This window comes from Armigeres subalbatus, chromosome 3 (assembly GCF_024139115.2).
Source record: "Armigeres subalbatus isolate Guangzhou_Male chromosome 3, GZ_Asu_2, whole genome shotgun sequence".
Classification (NCBI taxonomy): Eukaryota; Metazoa; Arthropoda; class Insecta; order Diptera; family Culicidae; genus Armigeres; species Armigeres subalbatus.
In genome coordinates, this window is record NC_085141.1 from 182726950 (window position 1) to 182740437 (window position 13488).

The following is a 13488-nucleotide window of genomic DNA, read 5'->3' on the forward strand; positions in this document are numbered from 1 at the left end:
CGCTTTAACCTGTTGCCAGGTTAGATTTCGGTCGACTTCTTTTATTTCTTTATTGAGGCTTCGCCGCCATGAGCCTCTAGGTCTGCCTCTGCTGCGATGTCCCGCTGGGTTCCAGTCTAATGCTTGTTTACAGATTTCGTTTCCGCCCCTACGTAGAGTGTGGCCGACCCAGCCCCACTTCCGATCCCGAATTTCTGTTGCTATCGGCCTCTGGTGACAACGACGATGGAGCTCGTTGTTTGAGATCCAGTTTTGAGGCCACCAGGCCCGAATTATATACCGCAGGCATCTGTTAATGAACACCTGCAGCCGTTGAGTGTTCTCCACTGATACACACCATGTTTCGCTAGCGTATAACAGCACAGATTTCACGTTAGAGTTGAAAATTCGTATTTTGGTGCGTTCACTTATCTGCCTGTTTTTCAGATATTTCTTAAACTCGCAAAGCAGCCCTTGCTTTATTGATCCGTGCGCCTATGTCGATATTGGTACCGCCGTCTGACGCCATTTGGCTACCAAGATATTGGAAGCTTTCAACATTCTCCACTGGTTGCCCGGCTTCTGTGAAACTGGAAGGAGTCACCGTGTTTACATCCAACGATTTGGTTTTGTTGACGTTGATGACTAAACCTGCCGAAGAGGAGCGCTCGGCATGGTCGTTGAGCTTACTCTGCATATCAGAGCGCCGTTGCGCGAGGAGTGCAACATCATCCGCCAATTCGAAGTCATTTAGGTGCTCCATGGTTATAGGCTGCCATAACAGCCCGCGGTTTGGTTCACGGTCAATCGCATCTACCAGAATCTCGTCGATTACGATGAGGAACAGTAACGGTGATAGAATACATCCTTGCCTCACACCAGCTACGACCCGGATAGGGTCGGACAAGACTCCATTGTGCAGCACTCTACACGAGAAGGCCTCGTACTGTGCCTCGATGAGGCCGATGATTTTCTCAGGAACTCCCTTGCGTCTCAGGGCGCCCCACATATTCTCGTGATTGAGACGGTCGAAAGCTTTTTCGTAGTCAATGAATACCAAGTAAAGGGACTCTTGGAATTCGACCTGCTCCTACACTTAGTAATTAAGTTATTCTTTTTTTACAGCCCCGACACCTTCAAATTCAACATTCGGTTGATTCTCGTTCGCGGGCAATCAATTAATGCTCGCGAAAGATTTTACGGGTCTTATGGAGGTTCAAGTGTTGTGTCTACCAATTGCATGAATGTAGGCGAAACTTTAATTTTTTTACTAGCTTAAATCTTTTAACACTCCCCAGACGCAAGGGTTTTCATCGCCGTCAACTAGGGTCGGTGTACCAATTGTCGCCATACATAAGAACAACTATTTTTAAAAAAATAAGTATGTACAAAGCATGTGGGTGGACTTTATATATCAAGCGAAAGGCTTTACTTCCTTCTCAGCTGTGAAAATCACAATAAAATTTGTTATTATCCTCAAAATTGATTAACCCATAATAGGAACGCATGCACTAGTTGTGGCACTATTCTTAATTTTGGTTCCTTATTTGGCAAATCCCATTGTTTTCTTATGGGACTGGCCAAATAGGGACCACTAGTGCGACAACTGGTGCAAAGGACGTCAAAAATTAAGCAAAATAAATTTTTACAATTTTGCTTTGCTTGTTTTGGAGAAAATCAAATGTGTTATCGTGTCATATGAATATGCTTTATCGATATGAACTTGGTTTGCGGTGATTTGATTGGCCATTTGGCATATAAAGCACTAGTGCGACAACTGGTGCTATTGCCACAACTGGTACACCTAGCCTAGTCGTCGCGTTTCTATCGTTGGGTCGCTGCAAGTAATGTTCCATTTACGCCTACGTGCAACAAAGTATTAAGTGTAATTAACAGTTAGGGAAACAGTTAGGACTACTGTTACAGCCTTTTCGACACATTTTATGTTAATTGCTGTTTTAGGATCCCGGGCTGAAAAAAAAAAGCTGACAATTTTCCCTCAATAATGTACATAGACATCAAAGTAGGTACTAATTGTGATGAGATTTGGAATTTGTTTGCTGATTATTTCCGGGAAATTTACGCTGAACACTCAGAGGAGGACCGTGATCGCGCTTCTCTTTAAATTACAGAAAATGGAAATCCAGCCTGGACTTCTTAAATGGCTTGAAGCATATCTGACCAGTCGTAATCAAATAGTTAGGTTCAAAGGAAAGCAATCTGTAGCTATTCATACCACATCGGGAGTCCCGCAAGGCTCTCATTTAGGTCCGCTACTGTTTATTTTGTTTGTAAACGACTTGTCCTTCATTCTAAAACATCTAAAAGTATTGATTTACGCTGACGATATGAAACTTTTTATTGAGATCAAAGACGCTGAAGACCAAATTTAAACACGAGATCCAGATATTTCATAACTGGTGTATACAAAGTTTACTACAGCTCAATATAAAGAAATGTAACTTAATTACTATAAGCAGAAAACGAAATATTCCAAATATGACCATCACTTTAGCTAGCCAAAAGGTAACAAAAAAGATTATAGAGTTATGAATTTTGGCATAATTATAGACTCTAAGCACGTTCATTGACCATTATAATACTATTATAAACAAAGCTAATAATATGTTAGGATTCATAAAAAGTTTTGGCTACAATTTCAACGATCCATACACTAGAAAAACATTATATATTGCTTATGTCAGATCGATACTTGAATATTGCAGCATAGTTTGGTCACCTTACACAGTCACACATGACACAAGAATTGAGTCGGTACAAAATCAATTTTTATTATATGCACTACGCAAGTTAGGGTGGACTCAACTTCCACTCTCGCCTTATAAAACACGATGCATGCTCATTAGTATACAAACATCGAATGAACGAAGGGAATATGCTATGGTATCTTTCATTCATGATATTATCTCAAACAAGGTCGACTCAAATGCAATATTATCTAAACAATACTTACGTACTCAGTAAATGCTTGGTGTGTCTAACCTTCATATCGGATAAAAGTTGTGTTTAGTAATTTAGTAACGGTGAACAATATTCTAAGATCAAATTTGTATCAAACGGTCTACAAACATGATTGACGACAATAAATAAATAAATTTTGTAACATATATAAAAAACTTTATAGTTCTTGTGCATCAATAATACGAATACATGGCTATCCTTGAACTGAGGAAGGAAGGAAAAATATATGTTTTAATGAAAAGAAATTGAGATCTCGTGGGTTTTGTGCATGAACCTGTTGACAGCGATTTTTTTTCCGTCATTGTATTTCCTTAGTGTAAAATGGTGGGTCCATCAAAGAAGGAGCGTCTAATATAGCTCTAGGTCTCTACAAGTTTCTTTCTCACGCTTCCACGAATCGACCGACGACAGGACCGCCAGCCAAGGATTTGTCCTTCTGACATCAGCTAGAGTGAGAAGGTACTTCCCGAACGTATGTCCACCAGAAGGTGCGGCTCAAACAGCGTCTGCCTGGTATCCAGCGGATGATAAACGGAACCCTGTATCGCGTCAGATATACCTAAGGTGACAGCTCCACCAGCGTGATGTAGGTAACGCGACCCCGGTAAGGTAGGTAAGGTTTTAAAGCCTTCCAAATACCACAAAAAATGGAGAAAGAAGAAAAAGAAACTCGGTATCTGAAGTCAGGACCCTTTACGAACCAGGAGGAATGAGCCATAGTGAGCCTTTTGGCTCGTGAACTACAGACAGTTGGAGTTATTGTGGTCATGGTTAACATTCAGAGGCCGGAACACTGACTCTGATCACTACCCCGTTGTTAGCAAAATTCGATCACGGTTGTCAACTGTATCGAATGAAAGATCACATCGCATGGTGCATTACAATATCCAGCGATTGTCAGCGTATGGAGTATCAGCTGAATACCGCCAGAAGCTTGATGAACGTATAAGTGAAATCAACGTTAGGGACAACGTCAAAGATCTATGGGAGTCGATCCATGGAGTGGTGAGCACAACAGCATGATAAGTTATATGCACTGCACAGAGGCGACCTAGTTTAAAGAACCCAACCATAATCACCCAACAGTTTAAAGAACAAGTGATTATGAAGTTGCAAGAAAGAATGGAGCATAACGATAGGCGGAGGTTTTATGAGACTGTCAATGGTGTGCGGAGAAGGACTGCGCCATCTCCCGCCATGTGCAATGACCAAGAATGGAATGGAAAAAATGGTCTTATCTGTCAACCAAAGTGGTTTTCAGGTGGAAGCAACACTTCGAGACTTCGTTAAACGGTGGAAGTGACGGTGGACGGATAGAAATCAAGTGTAGGGGATGTGGATGGAATTTTGACATCATTGTAACCTTATATTGATTGAAGCAGGGTGATGCACTCTCGAATTTACTGTTCAATATAGCGCTCGAGGGAGTGATTAGGCGTGCTGGTGTGCAAAGAAGCAGTACCATTGTCACAAGATCGCATAAGCTCCTGGGCTTTGCGGACGATATCAATATTATCGGAATTGATCCTCGTGCCGCGAAAGAGGCTTTTGTGCCTACGGAAGAGGCCCTAGGCTTCGTGGAAGGCCGCGTACACTATACAGAAAGAAAAATCCACTGAAATTTACGATAGAAATCATGCACATAAATGTTACGCCATTATTAGCGTAATTCCATGCGGGATATGGCCTAAATGCATACAACATTTGAAGTGAATGATCAATATTGCATGCATGTTGTAAGCAAACTTGTTAGGAAGGGCACCATTTCAGCGTAGAAAAGAGTAAATTTCCGCATCTCAAGTTCTACGCGCTGTTTACTTTACGCTTTTTGCAGTTGAAGAGGACCTGAGGGCGCTAAACGTTCAGGGCGAGTGTAAGTAATTGGTCTAGGATTGAGTCCAGTGGAAGGGGATACTCCATTCGGCGTAGATTCATGGATGAGCTGTAGACCATCAAGTATCAAGTAAGTATTTCCTTATATTCTCGGGTGATCTCTTTCGTTTATAAAAAGGATCATGGAAAAATCGCGGTAGGTAGAAACAAAGCCTCTAGTTCCCCTTTCTATGTTTTGGTCGTTATTATTGAACGATTACGTGATGCGAATGCAATGAGTACGCAGACATCTTCGAATTAATGAATCATTGCCAGAATTTTATTATTCTATTTTTGCTACTGCCTTGCACTTACGCCACTGGACGCAACCACTGCAAACTAATGAGAACTCATTAAAATATGCAAATTATGTGTCAATCTTTATCAGTGCCATTATGTGTTATGTCGGTCGACAGTTGAGATGTAGACACACGTTTTCCACTCATACGCAAGCGACACTGTAGAAATAACACGCACTGGGCACACTCCCTTGGCTTGAAGTGGTTATGCTTGGTGGCACGGTGGCACCATTGATTTAAGTGATGTTTGTTTCTCTTGTCTTTCAGTTTGCCACTGCCGTGCATAATCGGAGATATCCCGAAGGATGGGTGTTGCATCTAGGATGTGAAAATTAAATCGTTGCTCTGCCACTCTGCCACAGTGCCTCTGCGTCCTCGAGATTGAAGTTTCCTCCGGTAGCGAAGAGCATAACCAGTGTAGGGCAATTGAATCGAAATTGAAAGCGTTTGCAATGTGTACTGTGCCAGATGAATCCTAGGGAGATTTTAAAATTAATCCTACGGCATGAAGTATAAAGTTGTTGAAATTATCACTTCAATCGGTGTTTATGACTGGAGAGTTGAATCGAAGGCAGAGCAAGCAAATGTGCCTTTGTATGTATGTATGTGTGCCTATATATGCCTTTGGCAATAGATGTGCTGATAGCAAAGTGTCTTCACCAATATCGGCAATCGAATCGCTGGCAAGGCAAGAAACAATTATAATTATAGTCATGTGTACTTTGCGGGCAGTCGAGAGCAGAGAAGGCTCAATTTAATTAATCTTATTCTTTGGCCTTTGATCTCCGGAGATGAGGGAAAATATTGTATTGAATTATATCATATGCAGTGGTTAGTGCTGACGAATCCATTGTAGACGATGTTGTTATAAATTGATTAAACCTCTTGCTACCCTACGATATCTGTATTTGCATGTGGCCAAATATGAATAGATCATTATAGGTACACTTTTTTTCAATCAGAACATCTATTGAACATTGGTACTGGTGAATACACTTTGCTCCTTAGCTTTGTGTCACATTGGATCACTGTCCTATGGTAAGAGTTGATTGTTTAGTTTAGGTATTTAGTTCCAGCGGTATCTGTCCAAATAACTTAACTGATACATATATTATGGAAATTCAAAATTGTTTTGAAAAATAAAAAAATAATATTAAATAATTATAGTAATATTGAATGAAGTGAATACGAACAATTTCACTTAACCTGACCTACAATGAAATAACCTTGCAATCTAATCTCCTAACAAGTTGTTAAAAGCAATCTAACAATCTAATCTCGCTCCGAAATTTTACAAAATTTTATTTTTGCCTTTTGTCTTAAAAATTTCCATTCCAGCCGTATTTCCATCACCATGTGGAAATTACTCTGGAATGCGGTGCAGTTTCAGATGCTGTGACAAAACTTGCCTAATAACGAGAATTGTGATCTGTTTGTGTATAGACAAAAGGCTGATATTCCATGGACAATATCGATATTCGATTTAAGTGGTACATCAAATTCAATTGTTGTGACATTCGGAGACTGATTTGTCAACTTATTGTCTGGATATAAGCTTATTGTGTATAATGTCAAGCCAAGATAGTCCAGCCACATTGGCCACCATTTTTACTTGTATATGGTTCTCTAAACGAAGGTTATAATTGAAATAGATTTATTTATTTATTTATTCAGACTAAGGCCGAAGTGGCCTGTGCAATATATAAGAGTCTTCTCCATTCGGCTCGGTCCATGGCTACACGTCGCCAACCACGCAGTCTACGGAGGGTCCGCAAGTCATCTTCCACCTGATCGATCCACCTTGCCCGCTGCGCACCTCGCCTTCTTGTGCCCGTCGGATCGTTGTCGAGAATCATTTTCACCGGGTTACTGTCCGACATTCTGGCTACGTGCCCGGCCCATCGCAGTCGTCCGATTTTCGCGGTGTGAACGATGGATGGTTCTCCCAACAGCTGATGCAATTCGTGGTTCATTCGCCTCCTCCACGTACCGTCCGCCATCTGCACCCCACCATAGATGGTACGCAGCACTTTCCTTTCGAAAACTCCAAGTGCGTTGGTCCTCCACGAGCATCGTCCAGGTCTCGTGTCCGTAGAGGACTACAGGTCTAATTAGCGTTTTGTAGATTGTCAGTTTGGTACGGCGGCGAACTCTATTCGATCGGAGCGTCTTACGGAGTCCAAAGTACGTACGATTTCCAGCCACTATGCGCCTCCAAATTTCTCTGCTGGTATCGTTATCGGCGGTCACCAGTGAGCCCAAGTACACAAATTCTTCTACCACCTCGATTTCGTCACCACCGATGCAAACTCGTGGTGGGTGGCTCACATTGTTTTCTCTTGAACCTCTTCCTATCATGTACTTCGTCTTAGACGTGTTGATGACTAGTCCGATCCGCTTTGCTTCCCTCTTCAGTCTGATGTAGGCTTCCTCCATCTTCTCAAAGTTACGTGCCATAATAGCTATGTCGAAACCAAAAAGCTGGACGGACTTATTGAAAATTGTACCACTACTCGTGTTAATCCCTGCTCTTCGTATTACCCCTTCCAAAGCGATGTTGAATAGCAAACACGAAAGACCATCACCTTGCCATAACCCTCTGCGGGTTTCGAAGGGACTCGAGAATGCCCCTGAAACTCGAACTACGCACATCACCCGATCCATCGTCGCTTTGATCAACCGTGTCAGTTTATCCGGAAAACCGTGTTCGTGCATTAGCTGCCATAGCTGGTCCCGATCGATTGTATCATATGCGGCTTTGAAGTCGATGAATAGATGATGTGTGGGCACGTTGTATTCGCGGCACTTCTGCAGTACTTGGCGAATGGCGAACACCTGGGAAAAATAATTGAAATAGATGTATTGTTCTTATATGTACTCATTTTTAGAGAGAACGGCGCTGACATTAGGGCTGTAAACATAGGTGTTGACAAAACAGCATCCAATATACTGCCCATATCGCTGAGCACAAAAGGCTTCTCCCGGAGCTATAACTTAGACGTCCTGTCCACCCATCGTGCTGCACTAACTTTAATAACCGGAGCTTTAATAATGTTCTCGAGACTGAAACAGAATGGTTGTAGATTGATTGAACAGTAACGGTACAGCAGACAAGAATTGGATATAAAATGTCGGGTGTACTACAAAAGGCTGAAACACATAAGGCAACACACTATGGGCTGAAATAACGAAAGGCTGAAAGTGTCAAAAGGCTGAAATCGGTGGGATCTAATGACAAGTTGAGTGGTTGAACAGTTATTAATGAATGAAATAGAAATAAAAATAAAGAATAAAGAATAAGGAATTGAAAATAGGGGCCTTCCTTAGCCGTGCGGTAAGATGCACGTCTACAAAGCAAGACCATGCTGAAGGTGGCTGGGTTCGATTCCCGGTACGGTCTAGGAAATTTTCGCGACTTCCCGGAGCAAAAAAGTATCATCGTGTTAGTCTCTTTTCATTTATTTAGTCTACATCTAAACAGATAACACTGAATCAACAATTTGACGCCACAATACACGGTTCGAGGCCGCATCTCTCCATCCTCGAATACGCCCCCTAGCTCGCCAAGTCGTTTTGCACCTGGTCTGCCCATCTCGCTCGCTGCGCTTCACGTCGTCTCGTACCTGCTGGATCGGAAGCGAACACCATCTTTGCAGGGTTGCTGTCCGGCAGTCTTGCAACATGCCCTGCCCATCGTACCCTTCCAGCTTTAGGTACCTTCTGGATACTGTGTTCGTCGTAGAGCTGGGCGAGTTCATGGTTCATTATTCGCCGCCACACACCGTTTTCTTGCACACCGCCAAAGATGGTCCTAAGCACCCGACTCTCGAATACTCCAAGTGCTGAAGTCCTCCTCGAGCATTGTCCATGTTTCATGTCCGTAGAGGACAACCGGTCTTATTAGCGTCTTGTACATGACACATTTGGTGCGGTGGCGAATCTTTATTGACCGCATTTTCTTCTGGAGCCCATAGTAGGCCCGACTTCCACAGATGATGCGCCTTCGTATTTCACGACTAACATTGTTGTCAGCCGTTAGCAAGGATCCGAGGTAGACGAATTCCTCGACCACCTCGAAGGTATCCCCGTCTATCGTCACACTGCTTCCCCAGGGCCCTTTGACCCATTCACCACCAGTCCAACTTTTGTTGCTTCACGCTTCACCTTTGCAAATGTTCGGCCGACTATGTCCATGTCATCTACGAAACAAATGAATTGACCGGATCTGTTGAAAATCGTACCCCGGCTGTTACACCCGGCTCTCCGCATGACACCTTCTAGAGCAATGTTGAACAACAGGCACGAAAGTCCATCACCTTGTCTTAGTACCCGGCGCGATTCGAACGAACTGGAGTGTTCGCCCGAAATCTTCACACAGTTTTGCACACCATCCACCGTTGCTTTGATCAGTCTGGTAAGCTTCCCAGGGAAGCTGTTCTCGTCCATAATTTTCCATAGCTCTATGCGGTCTATACTGTCGTATGCCGCCTTGAAATCAACGAACAGATGATGCGTTGGGACCTGGTATTCACGGTATTTTTTAAGGATTTGCCGTACAGTAAAGATCTGGTCCGTTGTCGAGCGGCCGTCAACGAAGTCGACTTGATAACTTCCCACGAACTCATTCACGAATGGTGACAGACGACGGAAGATGATCGGGGATATCACTTTGTAGGCGACATTAAGGATAGTGATCGCTCGAAGGTTCTCACACTCCAGCTTGTCGCCTTTCTTGTAGATTGGGCAAATAACCCCTTCCTTCCGCTCCTCCGGTAGCTGTTCAGTTTCCCAGATTCTGACTATCAATTTGTGCAGGCAAGTGGATAGCTTTTCCGGGCCCATGTTGATGAGCTCAGCTCCGATACCATCCTTACCAGCTGCTTTATTGGTATTCAGCTGTTGGATGGCATCCTTAACTTCCCTCAAGGTGGGGGCTGGCTGGCTTCGATCGTCCGCTGAACTGACGTAGTCATCTCCTCCGCTGCCTTGACTTTCACTGCCTGTACTCTCAGCGCCATTCAAATGTTCCTCGTAGTGCTGCTTTCACCTTTCGATTACCACACGTTCGTCCGTCAAGATGCTCCCATCCTTATCCCGGCACATTCATGCTCGCGGCACGAAGTCTTTGCGGGATGCGTTGAGCTTCTGGTAGAACTTGCGTTTTTGATAAGAAAATTATTTTGAGCTTTTTAGTGGAATGTTTTCACCTGTCATAAGACGAGTTTATACAATCCTATTGAATTCCACCACTTAATTGTATCTTGACAGATACGTATTTCGACCTCAACGGTAAGGCCGTCTTCATCAAGTCGAGTCAAGTACGAGACACTGAAGACGGCCTTACCGTTGAGGTCGAAATACGTATCTGTCAAGATACAATTAAGTGGTGGAATTCAATGGGATTGTATAAACTCGTCTTATGACAGGAGAACTTGCGTGTTTCTTGAGAACGGTTCAGCAGTCCTCGCACTCCGCTTCTTCCAGGCGGCGTTTCTTCTCCTGAAAAAGGCGGGTCTGCTGTTTCCGCTTCCGTCTATAACGTTCCACGTTCTGCTGGGTTTCTTGCTGCCAATGAGCTACACTTTACTAAGGTGGCGCAGATCAGCGCTGCGTGCCACTAGTCGTCTCTTTTATTCTCCCGCTGATCTTATGTAACGCAAATAGTGACGTCACGAGACGACTAGTGGCACGCAAGGCTGATCTGCGCCACCTTAGTAAAGTCTAGCTCCTTGCCTTGCTGCAGCGCGACCGCCCGCGTTGCGTCCTTCTTCTCCAGAATCTGTCTGCACTCTTCGTCGAACCAATCGTTCCGTCGACTTCGTTCCACATACCCGACGTTGTTCTCCGCTGCGTCGTTAATGGCTGCTTTAACTGTATTCCAGCAGTCCTCAAGAGGGGCCCCATCGAGCTCACCCTCTTCCGGCAACGCTGCCTCGGGATGCTGCGCGTATGCAGTGGCGACATCAGGTTGCTTCAGTCGCTCTAGGTCGTACCGCGGCGGTCGTCGTTACCGAACATTGTTGATGACGGATAGTTTTGGGCGCAGTTTAACCATCACCAGATAGTGGTCAGAGTCGATGTTAGCGCCACGATATGTTCTGACGTCGATAATGTCGGAGAAGTACCGTCCATCAATCAGAACGTGGTCGATTTGTGATTCTGTCTGCAGTGGTGATCTCCAGGTGTATCGATACGGGAGGCTGTGTTGGAAGTAGGAGCTGCGAATGGCCATATTCTTGGAGGCGGCGAAATCTATTAGTCGAAGGCCGTTTTCGTTCGTCAGCCGGTGAGCGCTGAACTTTCCAATAGTCGGTCTAAACTCCTCCTCTTGGCCAACCTGAGCGTTCAAATCTCCTATGATGATTTTGACGTCGTGGCTTGGGCAGCTGTGGTACTCACGTTCCAGCTGCGCGTAGAATGCTTCCTTATCATCATCAGTGCTTCCGGAGTGTGGGCTGTGTACGTTGATTATGCTGAAGTTGAAGAACCGGCCTTTGATCCTCAACCTGCACATTCTCTCGTTGATCGGCCACCACCCGAGCACGTGCCTTTGCATATGGCCCATCACTATGAAAGTTCCCAGCTCGTGTGTGTTGCTGCAACTCTGGTAGATGGTATGATTACCTCTAAACGTTCGTACCATTGATCCCTTCCAACAAACTTCCTGCAGCGCTACGATGCCGAATCCACAGTCCATGAGTACATCGGCGAGTATGCGTGTGCTCCCGATGAAGCCTCATGATATACATATGCAAAATGGTAACTTGGCTTAGAAACCTTGCAGTTTATAACTGTGCAAGTGCTTGATGAACACTAAGCTGCAAGGCGGCGATGTCACAGTAGGGAATGTAATGCTAATAATAAGAAGAAGAAAAATTGAAAACAAAAAATTAAAAAAAAACAAAGAACTAATAAAAATTAAAAATCAAGAATGTAGAAGAAAGAAGAAAGAAAAAATGAAGAAGGAAGAGAATAACAGGAAAAAGGAATAAGGAAGAAAAAAGAAAAACGAACAGGCGGCGTTTCTTCTCCTGAAAATGGCGGGTCTGCTGGTTCCGCTTCCGTCTATAACGTTCCACGTTCTGCTGGGTACCTTGCTGCCAATGAGCTACACTTTACTAAGGTGGCGCAGATCAGCGCTGCGTGCCACTAGCCTGTCTTGGTAAGAGTAGTCACCATCAGAGTCTCTTAATTCTCGTGTATACATGGATGAGACAGTGTGCCATGAGCTACACAAGCTCACGTAGCATCGATTCGGTGCGACGAGAGAAGCCAGCGCGCGCAAAAAATAACTGAGTGAGCGTGTCTCAATGTACGTCTCATGAGACTCATCTCATGCGCTAGGAATGTATAGCTGGCGTTACTAAGGTGACGATATTATTGAATGAAAATTTCCCGCCCAAGTTATTTTACGCACTTCCGCTGTTGTTTGCAAAAGTTTGCCATGGCAAAAAGCGCATGAGCTGATCGCATTGAGACGTCTCAATGCGACACACCAATGTTAATGTGAGGTACATAAGCTTCGTGAGACTCGCGTGCGCCGAATTTTATGTGCGCGTAGCAATCTTTGCTCAATCTCATCCTTTTTTGTACGCGTGCACGATGTCTGGTCACCATGCTACTACCCAAGCCGTTCCTGGGTGGACGTTAGGCAGAATAACAGCGATTTCAACAATGCTGTTCTCACAACTGGCCCTCTACTAAAAATTTCAATTTCTGTTCGCTTCATACTCGTCGCTCGCTTGTGACACCTATCCATACTGTTCTTCATTGTTGCGCTCCCTCCTACTTTGAGCTTTAGCTGTTGTACTCACCGATAAATGCCAATAAATCAATAATGATTGAGTCATGTACGGTGATCAAAAAAACTTTCCCAAAAAGAAAGAGAAAGCAAAAGGAAGGAAGGAAGAAGACGGGAGAAAGCAGAAGTAAGAAAGAAGAAAGAAGGAAGATATAAGAAGGAAGACGAAAAAAGGAAAAGAAAGATAGAAAAAATAAGTATAAGTAAAAGAATAAGAAGGAACAGGAAAGAATGAAGGAAGATGGAAGAAGAAAGTTGGAAGAAGGAATAAAGAAGAATGATTGGAGAGGGTGTAGTTGGAAGACGAAAAAAGGAAAAAGAAAAATGGAAGAACGAATAAGGAATAAAGAAGGAAAAATAAAAGGAAGAAGAAATAAAGGAAAAAGAAGAAGGGAACGATGGAGGAGAGAGAAAAAGAAGAAAACAGGAACAAATGGGGATGAGTGAACGAAGAATAAGAAAAAAATAGCAAGAAGAAAGAGGTAAGATGAAAGAAGGAACTATGAACAGGCAGGATTAGCAACAAGAAAGAGGTGTAAGAAGAAGAAGAAAAAG